The sequence below is a fragment of the Papio anubis genome, chromosome 20, assembly GCF_008728515.1.
Source record: "Papio anubis isolate 15944 chromosome 20, Panubis1.0, whole genome shotgun sequence".
In the NCBI taxonomy this organism is placed as follows: domain Eukaryota; kingdom Metazoa; phylum Chordata; class Mammalia; order Primates; family Cercopithecidae; genus Papio; species Papio anubis.
In genome coordinates this window covers 26,820,831-26,833,242 of record NC_044995.1, presented here as the reverse complement: position 1 = coordinate 26,833,242, position 12,412 = coordinate 26,820,831, and positions in this window count along the sequence as shown.

The window sequence follows — 12,412 nt, the reverse complement described above, 5'->3', positions numbered from 1 at the left end:
CCCCCTCTGTCCTTGCCCCAGGCTCTAATGAGAACACAGACTGTGCAGCTGTGTGATGCCAGCATCCATTTCCCTCACTGGGGCATAGACTGGGTGTTTCCTTGGGGAATTACCATGCTCTTGGTATGCACAGATTTGGGGGAGGCAGATCCAGGAGGGAACCAAAGTGGCCAGATGCTCACTTCCTCATCCCCGAGGCCGCCTCTGGGACAAGCACTGACTCATGCCTGAGCCACCGGGTTCCCCTGGAGGGGAGCATGGGTGAGGGGAACAGCTCGCTTCTGCCAGTCCCCAGGAGCAAGGGCTTGGTTTGCTGAACTGTTCCTGCTGTATGGCCCTGGCTGTGGCTTCTCCTTCCTGGTCCACCCAGCTCCCTTGGTGCCACCTACCTCCCCTGAGCGCCTGACACCCCTTTCCACTACCACCACCTAGAGATTCTCCCCAGTGGAAGAGAACAGGGCAGGTTCTGTGGGTGCCGCCCAGATCACCAGCTGACATGTGGTTGGCTGCATTGGGCAAACCAGCTCAAGCCAGCTAGGCCCCAGCAGGGTAGTGTATCAGGATGTGGGGAGCCTCACAGAACCCAAGAGTGGAATTTACCTGCGCATCAGGGTGGGGTTATGATCTGCATGTTTATGTCCTCCCAATATTCATATGTTGAAATCCTAACCCTCAAAATGATGGTTCAAGAAAGTGAGGGCCTTTGGGAGGTCATTACGTCATGAAGCCTCTATGGGATTAGTGCCCTTATAAAAGAGACCCCAGAGGGACCCTCACTCCTTCCACCGAGGACACAAAAATAAAGCACTGTCTGTGAACCAGGAAGCCCTCACCAGACACCAAATCTGCTGGTGCCTCCATCTTGGACTTCTCAGCCTCCAGAATGGTGAGAAATAAATTTCTGTTGTTTATAAGGCATCCAGCCTATGGGATTTTGCTATAACAGCCTGGATGGACCCTAGGAACTACCATCACTACCCCGGTGTCTAACATCTGCTTCGTACTCCTCTACTACCACCTGCTGGCTTCCTTCACTCAGTGCCTTGCAGCTGGTGAAAAATGACCCACTCTCAAATATTCGTGATATATGCAACTACCCAAAGAAAGGATGTTCTCTTTCTCCCACTTTCTCTCTCTTTCTCTCTCTCTCTTCCTCCCTCTGTCCCTCTCTCCCTCCCTTCCTTTCCCCCTTCATTTCTCTCTGTTAGAGAAGCACTCAGATTAGCTGGCTTAGGTCAGGCAACCAGTCCTAATTCTGGTACAACCAGCGATGACAAAGTGCAGGGCATGGTAATTCCCCAAGGAGACACCCAGTCTATGCCCCAGTGAGGGGGAAATGGATGCTGGCATCACACAGCTGCACAGTCTGTGTTCTCATTAGAGCCTGAGGCAAGGACAGAGGGGGAAGTCCTCTATTTATTTGGGGGTCAGTCTAGAAAGCGGGAGAGAAGGAGCAGAGAGTGTGAGTCTGGAAGAAGAAAAAGCCAAGAAAGGATGTGCTATGGAGCTCACTGCTTGGGCAACAGGGGTGTGGCTGTACACTGAGAAGCAGGCACAATGCCTTCCAGAAGGATCTGCCTGTGGACAGCAAGATGCAGACATTCACCTGTGGGACCCTCCAGGAGTCATCCAACTGCAGTTGGATGCACGAGGACTGCCCGCCCCAACCCCTAGGACTGCCAGCCCCAACCCCTAGGACTACCAGCCTCACCCCTGCAGCTGGAGGGAACAGAGTGCCACCGGGATCTGGGAAGATGCTCTAAAGGATGTTCACCACAGCAGCACTTTTCAACAGTCTCCATGCATACTAATCACAGGAAGACCTTATTAAAACTCAGGTCTTGCTTCACTGGGCCTGGGGTAAGGCCTGAGGGTCTGCATTTCTAGAAAACTCGCAGGGGCTGCTGATGTGGCTGTATAGGACCCATACGTTGAGTAGCAGAGCATTCCAGATTGGGTAAGGAGGACATACTCACCCCTCTTCATCTCACCAAGGAAGCCACCCACCCCTCCTTCCTTCCAATGAGAGAAACCTGTTTGCTTAACTGCAACGATTAAAAGGAAGCCTTCTTGCTTGTTGAGATATGATAAGGGGTGAGTTGTCACTGACATTTTGATGAGGCTTTTTTTACACAGGGACATTTAACACAGCCTACAAACCAAACAATTAAATGTTCAGTCAAGCAATTGCTTTCACCAAGTAGTGAGTAAATCAGATCAAATCAGACCCCAGCCCTAAGCCTCACCCCATCATCTGCCAGGGATGGTGATGGGAACATCACTGATAAACTATAAATGGCAATTCTACATCTGGACATGGCACTTTTGCCTCAACCACATCAACTGGCCACGTCAAAGTGGTCTGTCATCTGTCCCACTTGCCCAGTCCCCAGAGTCCTCGGCTGTTTACCCTGGGCCCCCAGCCTCCTATAAATCTCACCCCCTGCAGTCGTGGTGTCTCATGCCTTCTTTCAAGGTGGGTCCTGATCTGCAGAGACCCTGATCTGCACCCATCATACTGTGCCTTCCCCTCCCTGGTCTCCATCTGCTCTTGTCCTGTCCTGTTTGTGATCTCGATTGCCACAGGTACCAGCCTTCCCTGTTCCAACTGCTCTTTGTGGCTGCAGCCAATGTGGCCCTTCACAGACCTTCCCTTCTTCCTATCAGTCAGCAGGTGGCCAAGGTCTCTGCACAAGGCACCCCAGGCATGGGTCAGGGACCATTTAGGGCAGCAGCACCATTCTACCAGTGACCCTACAAACTGAATGCTACAGTGCCTGCCGTGAGGCTGCCAGATAGTGGAGGTCCATATGTCCCTTTACTCAGAGCCTCAGAAACAGGCATATGGGGGTCTGGGGGGCCACATGGCACTGTGTTCCAGGGACCGCCTTCCAAGGGGAATCCTGCCAATGCAGAAGCAACACAGCCATGCATCAGGTACTCAGCACTTCACACGGCCACTGTACCCTATGTTTTGGCCCACCCTCTGCACAGCTGCATTCTGGAAAAGCAACTTTCCCAACACTATCCAGAGCCAGAATTGGTACTCAGAATGTGCCTGTGGTCTTCACGGAGGTTAATCTTGGATGTAGACCTGGCCCCGGAGCCAAGAGTCTTCTTCTGGGCATCCACGCTTGCAAAGTAGCTTGCAACCCTCATTAGGGAAGCAACTTCTGAGAAGTGAATTCGGCATCCCTGACCCCTGCCTAAAGAACCCCCCCTCCTCAATTCAGCAGCATGGTCAGGACTGGTTCAATCATGAGTAACAGAAAAACAACTCATGTGACCGCAAAGTGCAATCGTGGCTGGACCCAGGGTGCAAGCATTATCAGGACAAATTCTCCCTCCGTCTCTTGGTTCTGCCTTCCTTGGGCTGACCTTGCTGCAAGGCAGGCTCCTCTCCATGTCTTGACTCCAACGGCTCCTGCCTCACATCTTCCTAATTTAGCAACTCATGGAATGGGCCCATTGGTCTGGCTTGGGTTGTGTGCCACACGGAGCCATTCACGGTGGCCAGGGAGACAAGGTGCTCTTCTCGGCCAGGCATGAGTCATAAGCCTAACACTAGAGCTAAGGACTGAGGGTGGGAGGTAGGACTCCTCAGAGAGAAGTTGAGGAGCTGCTAGCAAAAGAAGGCAAGCAAATCACAATTTGCCTAAAATAACTAAATCTTTGGGAACAACACATACCTCTTTGACTCGCAATTACTACAAATAATATTACATTAAGCAGTTAACCGAGAGACTCAAGAAATAGCATGTCCTGGATAATCCCATATTTCCAGCTAATGTAGTTGAGTCCCACACACCATACTCTCAGATTGCTGAAATTCTTAATTTGGGTTGACCCAGATGCAGATCCTGAGATTAGGATTTGAGCAAAAGTAGTCTCTTTGGGAGGTCATGAAATATCTGCAGGGTAGAGGGAAAGTGAGACAGGGAAGGGAAGACACCCTAAAAAGGGTGTGCTATCAGGCTAGTTACCACTATGGGAGATTCGAACTAATCCAACAGGGGAACTAATTCCTTTGGGGAACTGTATTCACCTGTTCCCACACTGCTAATAGGGACATACAGGAGACTGGGTAATTTATAAAGGAAAGAGGTTTAATGGACTTATGGTTCCATATGACTCAGGAGGCCTCACAATCATGGGGGAAGACAAGGAGAAGAAAAGTTATCTCTTACATGGTGGCAGGCAAGAGAGTGTGTGCAGGGGAACTGCTATTTGTATAACCATCAGATATTGTGAGACTTATTCACTACCACAAGAACAGTATGGGGGATTGCCCTCCGTGATTCAATTATCTCCACCTGTCCTGCCCTTGACATGTGGGGATTGTTACAATTCAAGGGGAGATTCGAGTGGGGACACAGCCAAACCATATCAGGAACACTGAGGAGACTGGAACTAATCCGACTGGGGAATCCCACTGGGGAACTTCAATCCCAGGGGAGATTGCAAATCACACCTCAGAGCTGTCCTACCCAAGGGATGAGGGAGTTGGGGTATTGATGCTCCCACTGCTGTCTGTCATTATTGAAATCTGTTCCTGGGGCTGCTGACTTCTTGGCACTTCTGGCTTGCTGTGCCCATTGACGAAGGAGCCCCAGGCAAAGAGATGCAGGTTCTGGCCATTGGAAGAGGGATTGACATGCACAAAAGTGGGAAGGGTGAGAGGATATAGACAGGGAGCCAACCACATCCGCTACACCAATTTCCAAAGAATAACTGTGCAGAATTACATTGCCATGGAGGCCCAAAAGTCACTGGAGAATCATGTAATTCCTCTAGGGCTATCACAGGAATATCATTGTCTGCTGTGTCAAGCCCTTTACAAAAAATATAGTTAATAGAGATTTTTGATAGACCACTGAGTGAAGTCTCTTTATGGTGTTTAAATGTTAGAAATGTCTGCTTGGAGAGTGATACTTTATTTCACTTTGGTATTATTCTTACTAAGAATTTCAAAACATTTTATAAATAACGTGGTCTCTAAGCCATCCTGAGAAAACTGAATTTCAAGTGGTTTTTCTTTTTTTTTTTTTGAGTCAATTTCTTTTTTAAAAAGATCCAAACCAGTTGCATAACCTTCTAGAGACAAAGTCACTGACAGATTGATTTTTGCACATTTCACTCAATTGTTCTGACTTTTGACTAGAAGCCACCACAGCAAATGTAAACATCAGCCTCTGGTGGGTTACTGTGGCCAGTCCACAGAGCTTGTCCCCACTTGTTTTCATCCCAAAGAAATAAAAACAGGGGTTAAAGAAGGAACATTTTGCTCTGGGAGAGTCCAAGCTGAGGATTTGATCATTACACATCAGAGTCATCCCAACTGCAGGCCATTAACCCGACATTCACAGGGCACTTTACTGTTTAAGAGGCAATTTAATGTCCATCATTTCATGTGACCCTGTGAGATGGGAAGGACATGGGTTACGAGTTCCACTCCACAGACGAGGGAACCAAGCCTCATCAGGCAGGGAGTTCCTGAGGTTGTTGGAAGAGGTAGAAGCCAAACAAATCTCTAAACTCACCACGTTCTATAGTAAAGGTGTTTCCACTACACTGTTAGGTCCCAAATGTTAGGTTTCTCATGAATTAGTAAAAGTATTAGATTGAACCATCTGACACTGCCATTTTTATGAGTCACGGTGATCAAATACAGCAAATTTGCCATTTTATGGGTCAAAAACAGTCAAATGTTAGCAATTTCACATGGTCTGACCTAATATGAAACAATTGGAAAGCTGGTTTTGGTGAGCAAGAACACTGAGAAAAACTTCACTATTAATGCCATTTCAGACACGAAGGACATTTTAACCAAAAAGATAGGAAGGTTGCATCTCAGCACACAGGACCTTGTACCTTTGTACTTGCTGCGCTGTCCACTTTGTGCTCATTGGACCAGGTTTGGGATCCAGGGAGTCACGTCACTCTAGAGTCTTCCCGGCTGACTTTCTCCCTCATGAAAAGAAAATGCCAGGGGAGCCCCTCTTAGGGCCACTGTCATGGAAACTCTGTGCTCCAGGGATAGGGCTCTGATTCGGCCTCCTCCTTCATCCCATTGACCTGCCAGCCAGCCCCACTGGCCCCAAGAAATGAAAGAGGGTGGCAGGTAGGAGGCAGCTGTCATCTGATCCTCAGGTAAGGCATAGCAAAGCATAGGAGGGCTGCAAAAGTGGCAAGCAATGTCATCTGCCTGCGGAACCACCCCCACCAAATAGTGAAGATTAGATACACAAGGGAGCAACTCCTCTGATGCATCTCACAGCAGAAAGCTGCAGGCTGAGTGACAGTAATGACTCATAATGCACAACTGTTTTAAGACAATATCTTTTTATAGTTTTTATAAAAGAAATTTGTGTGTTTCGTCTTTCCCTGAACCAAGCTCAATATTCAAGTCAAGCATTTTCAAGAATGGGCCCCACAGATCATCATCTTCACTGCATTATTTCTAATTGCATTATCGCTTAATTGCAGAGCAATAGAGTGCGTAATTTGAGAGCTGTGATGCCTGGGGGGCCAGGGATGATTTAACTTTCCACGCAAAGCCCAGAGCTGGGGAAAACTGGCCTGAAGACAGCAGTAGGGGCACAGGCTCCTTTTTCAGCTGCCTTTTTTAATATTTCACCTCTAGCCACATCAGAGAAGCAGCAGAGAGCAAAGACCCCTTGATTGGATCACACCTCATGCTACCCTTGCAGCAGAACAGCCTCATGAAGAGACCTGAAGTTCAGAAATGAAGCATCCAGCAGTCATTCTATGCCTGCCACTGGGCTGCATGAGCACCAGGAATGCAAAGAAAAATGGAGCTTGGTTCCTGGCAACTGGAGAGCCAGAGTCTAGCAAAGGGGAAACAGAGATGTCAGCAGAGCCACTTGATGATGGAGACAAGCTGAGGAGGCTTCCTTGAGAAGGGGAGCCTAGACCTAATCTCTATTCAAAAAAAAAAAAAGGAAAGAAAGAAAAAGAAAAAAAGAAGAAGAAGAAAGAAAGAAAGAGAAAAAAAGAAGAAAAAGAAAGAAAGTTAGGTAAATAAGGGACTGTGAGACTAGGTGCCGACCAGACCTGCTTCTCTTGGATGCCATCGATTGGTTGAGTGCTGCCAGAAGGAGCCAGTAAATGGGGCGGAGTGGGGGAGGGGGTGCAGATATAGAGAAGGGGAGAAGGAAAACAAGGGTGTGATTTTGGATGAAGTCGTAGACCCAGCCTAACCCCGTGGAAATCTCTGGAGTGTAATTGCACCTCAGAGTTTGACCTGCACCAAGACAATGACGCTGGGTTTTTGTTTTTTTTTTTTTTTTTTTTTTTTTTTGAGATGGAGTTTCACTCTTGTCACCCAGGCTGGAGTACAGTGGCGCTATCTTGGCTCATTGCACCCTCTGCCTCCCAGGTTCAAGCGATTCTCCTGCCTCAGCCTCCCGAGTAGCTGGGATTACAGGTGCCTGCCGCCAGTCTCGGCTAATTTTTGTATTATTAGTAGAGACAGGGTTTCACCATGTTGGCCAGGCTGGTCTCGAATGATGCTGGGCTTTTCTTCTCCCAACCAGTCATTGACTGTGGGCTGCTCTGAGATACACAGGTCCTTCTCTGCATGCATGGGAGGAGGCTGTAGTGCCTAAGAGCAGCCTACAGGAGGTCGCAGGTTGCAGGTGCAGTCTATTAGCAGAAAGCACACAGATGCTTGGGGATAGCTGCATGGAGTTGATAAAAGTGATCCAAGAGGATCAAGGTGGGTACAGCCCCCAATCTGTAAATGCCATGTGACTTGACCCTGACCATAAGATGTGGATGGAAGGAGATTTGCCAAATTCAGATCTGCACATATAACCCCAGCACAATTAGCCACTTGACCTGCTCTCTTTCCAGTTAGTATAAGTCCTCCAACTTAGTTCTTCCTTTTCAAAATCATTTTAGCTATTCTAGATATTTTACTTGCACATAAAATTTTTAATTAGCTATTCTCGATTCTTTTAGTTCCACATAAATTTTTAAACTAACAGATCTCTTTCTCAAAAAAAAAAAACTTCTTGAATTTTGATTGGGATCATGTTGAATCTGTAGATCAAGTTGGAGACAGCTGACATCTTAATAACACTGAATCTTCTGATCTATGAACATGGTATATTTCTCCCCATTTTTTAAGATCTCTTTAATTTCTCTCAACAATGGTTTGTAGGGTTCAGTCTGCAAGTCAGGTACATCTTTTGCCAAATTTATCTCTAGGTATTTCAAATATCTGATGCTATTTCATTATTCTAAATTTAAATTTCTTATTGTTGATCATATATAGAAAGACAATGTACTTGTGTATATTGATATTTTTCTTGCAACATGACTGAGCTTATTTATAAGTTCCATAGGGTTTTTTAGATTGATTCCTTAGGATATTTTCCATAGGTGAAGATGCTGTCAGCAAAAAAAGATGGTTTCGCTTCTTCCTTTTTTAACTGTATGCTTGTTTTCTTTTTTTTTTTTCTTTTCATGCCTTATTCCACTAACTAGAAACTCTGGAATAATGTTGGACAGATGTGCTAAGAGTGAACATTCTTGTCTTGTTACTATCTTATAGGAAAAGCATTTTGCTTTTTCACTGTTAAGTGTGATGTTAGCAGACTTTTCATAGAAACATTTTATCAGCCTAAAAAAATTCTCTCTATTCCTAATTTACTTAGGATTTTTATCATGATTGGATATTGGATTTTGTCAAGTGATTTTTCTGTATCTGTTGAGATAAGCACATGATTTTCCTTTTTAGCCTGGAAAAAGTGAATCACACTGATTTATCATCAAGTCTCCCCTTGGTCATGATTTTTTAGGTTCTGTTGGAACCAACTTGCTAAAATTTTGCTAAGAATTTTTGCATCTGTGTTTGTGAGGAATCTCTGTAGTTTTCTTTTCTTATAGTGCCTTTTTCTGGTTTTGAGATTAGTGTTAATGCTGACCTCATACAATGAATTAGGAAGTATTGCCTCATCTTCAATATTCTGGAAGAGTTTGGATAGAATTGGCATTATTTCTTTCTCAAATAATGCCAATTTTTTTAACCACCTGGGCCTGGAATTTTCTTTGGAGGAAGATTTCTAACTCTGAATTTAATGTCATTAATAGATATAGGGCTATTTGGGTTGTCTATCTTTTTTTTAGTAAGCTTTAGTCATTTGTGTCTTTCAAAAACTTTGCCCACTTCATCTAAATCATAGGGTGCTGAGTGTTTTTCTGGATTACCTGTGTATTACAAGGTCTCTCCATTCTGACTATTGGGAATATGACCCGACCCAGCCCTTGTGATTTCCAGAAATTGTTCTACCTTTTTCTTTCTAGTGTTTTCTTCAGTGGCCTCAAGCAGCTTCTTCGTAAGCATTCATTGATGGGTACTCAGCAGAAGACCTGGGTGGGACCAGCATATCTCTGAGCACTCTCCACACCACACTGTCTCTCCAACTCAAGGAAACCACTGGACTCTGTCTGGACACCCAGGCACATCTCCATCCCTGTCATGGAATCTCGCTCCAGGTGGTGAGCTCAGGCAATCCAGGCCTCATCCCACTTGTTTCCTTTCTCTCATGAGTCACTGCCTTGTGCTGCCTTTTGTTCAATGCCTAAAAACAGTGGTTTCAAATATTGTATCTGCTTTTTCAGTTGTTTATGATGGCCAGGTAAATCCAGTCCCTATTACTTTATCACAGCCAGAAGCAGAAGGATACTCTGGACATCTTGAATTTGAGGTTCTTGCAGAATACCAAACTGCAGATATCTAGCAAACAGTTGTAAGTAATGAGAGAGATTGCGACCAGAGATAAATTTTGGAAGCAAATGCATAAAGCTGTTAACTAAAACACAGCTGGAGGGAGCTTCTAGTAGAGGAATGATGGTGTCTTAAAGACAAAACCCACTGGGGCAGGGTAGACACAAAGGAGACCATGAAGTAGAAAAGCAGAAAAAAGCGAGAAATACATGAGAACTCACTGGAAAAGGAGGTCGTGGAAACCAGGGCTTGGAGAGTTTCAAGAAGCTGAAGGTATCCACAGTGCCTAGTGCCCCAGAGACTGTGGGCATGATGTTGGGAGGGCAGGCTCCAGGCACGATGCCATCATGCTGTGAGTGCACCTGTGCTGTTGCTTCATGTGTGCTGGCCCCACTGGTTTTGCTAATGTGGCAAACTCGTCCCCTCTGCCAGAGAAGATTGAGGTGGGGTGAGTGAATGAGATGGGAAGAATAGCACAGACCATACTTTCACAAAGCTTGGCTGAGAAGGGAGGGAGAGTAGTAGCTAGTAGTAGTACCAGAAGACCGGGACAGGCAGTGGCAGAATTTCTTAGTTTCAAAGTCTTAAGCCTGTGAACAGTCTAAGGAAGCAAAGGGAATTGGCAGATAGAACCTGGGATAGGGAAGGAAGAGACTTGATGGGGCAAGACACCATGTGATGGGAAGGGGGAAGAGTTTTGCCCTGGGCAGGAGAAAAGAAAATGAGTGCCAAAGTAGAAAAGGTTTCAGATGAGATAACAAGTCTGTGATCCAACTACCACTCTCCCTATTTACCAAGAGAGGTTGACAACACACAGGCGGGTCACATGCTAGCCTGAGGGCAGCCTGGCCACAGCCTCAGATTGGTTCCCACTAGCCCAACCTGCAATGCTGAGACCAGTTCTCACAGCTGGTGGCAGGAAGCCCCATAAATGCACTGAGGTCACAGGCATCTGTGCACAGTGCTCAAGACCACAGTTTAGGGCTGCCTTGAGTCACCCAAGTGTTGTGACTCATACAAGACACTAAAGAAATCCATCTTCCATAGCATCTGTACCTGAAGCATTAGGTTCCACACAGCAGAGGTGGAAACATCTCGTTTCTTTTTCTTTCTTTTTTTTTTTTTAACTTTTATTTTAGATTCAGGGGTACACGTTCAGGTTTGGTACATGGGTATATTGTATGATGCTGAGGTTTGGGGTGTGATTTATCCCATCACCCAGGTAATGAGCATAATACTCAATAGGTGGTTTCTCAGCCCTTGCCCCCTTCCCTCTCTGCTCTAGGAGTCCCCAGTGTCTATGGTTGCCATCATTATGTCCACAAGTGCCCAATATTTAGCTCCCACTCATCAGTGAAAACTTGCAGTATTTTGTTTCCTGTTTCTGAGATAATTCACTTAGGATAACGGCCTCCAGCTGCATCCAGCTGGCAAGGACCTAATTTTGTTCTTTTTCATGGCTGCAGAGTATTCCATGGTGTATATGCACCATATTTTTCTTTATCCAATACACTGTTGGTGGGCAACTGGGTTGATTCCATGTCTTTGCTATTGTGAATAGTGCCACAGTGAACATACGAGTGTATGTGTCTTTTTGGTAGAATGATTTATATTCCTTTGGGTAGATACCCAGTAAAGGAATTGCTGGGTTGAATGGTAGTTCTGTTTTAAGTTCTTTAAGAAATCTCCAAACTGCTTTCCACAGTGCCTGAACTAATTTACAGTCCCACCAACAGTGTATAAGCATTCAGTTTTCTCTACAGCATCATCAACATCTGTTATTTTTTGACTTTTTAGTAGTAGCCATTCTGACTGGTGTGAAACGGTATCTCATTGTGAGAACCACCTGATTTCTACTAGATCGACTAGATCTCTCACAGTTGACAGAATTTGGCAATCCGAACTGCTTTAAGCCAAAGGGGAATTTATGGGGCTGGATTCAGCTGCAGCTGGATCTGGAACTCAGAAGTGTTAAGTCCTGGCCTGTCCCTCCATCTCTCAGGTCTGCCCGATGCACAGGTGGCTACATATGGTGGCATGTCCCCCAGCTTTACAACAATTTCAGAGTTGGCTGAGCACGGTGGCTCACATCTGTGATCCCAGCACTTTGGGAGGCCAAGGTGGGAGGATTGGTTGAGGCCAGGAGTTCAAGACGAGACCAGCCTGGAAAACATAGCAAGACCCCATCTCTACTAAAAATAAAGAGATTAGCCAGGTGCCACCTGTGATCCTAGCTACCTGAGAGTCTGAGGCGGGAGGATCACTTTAGCCCAGGAGGTTAAGGCTGCAGTGAGCCATTGATTGTACCACCACACTCCAACCTGGGTGATAGAGTGAGACCCATCTCTAGAAAAGAAAAGTTCCAGAGTTGAGCCATCCTGGTTCTGTGTACCAGGGGGTACAAGGTACAGGTAAGTTATAGATGCCCTGCCTGGATCATCCTGAACCAATCACCAGGGTGAGAGAGACTGAGTGTGCTGACCTGGTGAGCCCAGGATGGAATCAGCCTCACCGGATGCATCTGGGCTGAGAGTGGGATGGGCAGATCCTCCCGCAAAAATCAGACAAGCTATTATTGGAGAGGAAGCAGATGCCAGGAGGCCAAACTGATGTCCCCTGCAAGAAATCTGCAGGGGCTGACCTGAAGGCAACAGCTGT